The sequence below is a fragment of the Stegastes partitus genome, unplaced genomic scaffold (genome assembly GCF_000690725.1).
Source record: "Stegastes partitus isolate 25-593 unplaced genomic scaffold, Stegastes_partitus-1.0.2 Scaffold917, whole genome shotgun sequence".
NCBI classification, from domain to species: domain Eukaryota; kingdom Metazoa; phylum Chordata; class Actinopteri; family Pomacentridae; genus Stegastes; species Stegastes partitus.
The window spans coordinates 229,280-230,373 of NW_007578648.1; positions in this window are offsets into that span (position 1 = coordinate 229,280).

The window sequence follows — 1,094 nt, forward strand, 5'->3', positions numbered from 1 at the left end:
GGGCAGATGAATTAATGACATTACTCTGGTCATACTTGGGTATTAAACAAAAATCACTCTACAAAAAGGTTAAACGACGGCGTGAAATATTTCTTTAAGCTGAAAGGTAACATGAGTATTTATCACTTTTGCACTTTAATAAAATGTGTGACAAATTTTTGCATTTACTGAAGTGAAGATTACATTGGTAGTAAAGTTTAAAAAAAAAATACATCAGATGTTACGCTCCATATTCTTCACAATGCTTTAGGACATTTTGGTACAAATACATCTTTAAAAAAAAATAAAAAAATCAGTCTAGATGTGCACACAATTTTGAAAAACAAAGCTTCTCTTAAGAAAAAAAAGAACCTGGTGTTATTCTGTAGTTTCCTTATTTTTTTTTTTTAAATATATTTTTTTGGCTTTTGCCTTTATTTAGTGCAGTAGAGGGAGACAGGAAAGGGGGGGAGAAGAATGGGGACAGACCTGCAGCAAAGGGTCGTGAGCGGGATTCGAACTCACGACCGCTGCATCGGGGAACTACAGCCCCTGTTCATGGGCCGCCCACTCTACCAGGTGAGCCCTGTAGTTTCCTTATTAACAAGAATTCTCATAACGGTCCCAACTTAACCAAATATTATGTTGGTAGTATTTTCCCAATTTCAATTTCAAACCTTTTGAAAATAGTCCTTAAGCATGTTTTTTGTTGTTGTTGTTGTTTTCTTAAAGTCACAGCTGGTCACTAAATCCACACTTAGTGCTGTAGTGAGGATTCTGGACACACAATAATTCACTCTTCAAACATGAAATACACATCTTTATTCTTAAATTTAAGTAAATGTCCAATGAGGCGGGTTTGAGTCGCATCAGCCGTCCAAGTAGTGGAGACCCAGTTTAGCTGAAGGTGACAGGAAGCTGGACAGACAGGATGCTGAACAAACAGACCTTTTCTGTCACTACGGAGTTCGTGGCTTCTCTTTGACGCCTGTGGTCTCAAGTGTTAATAGTTCAAATTCCTCAAAATCAAAACAACATTCTTTTCAGTTCTTCACCTTTCTGAAGAAAAGGCGGTTTCCGCTGATGGAGGACGAAGATACAGGTGTGAGTGATGT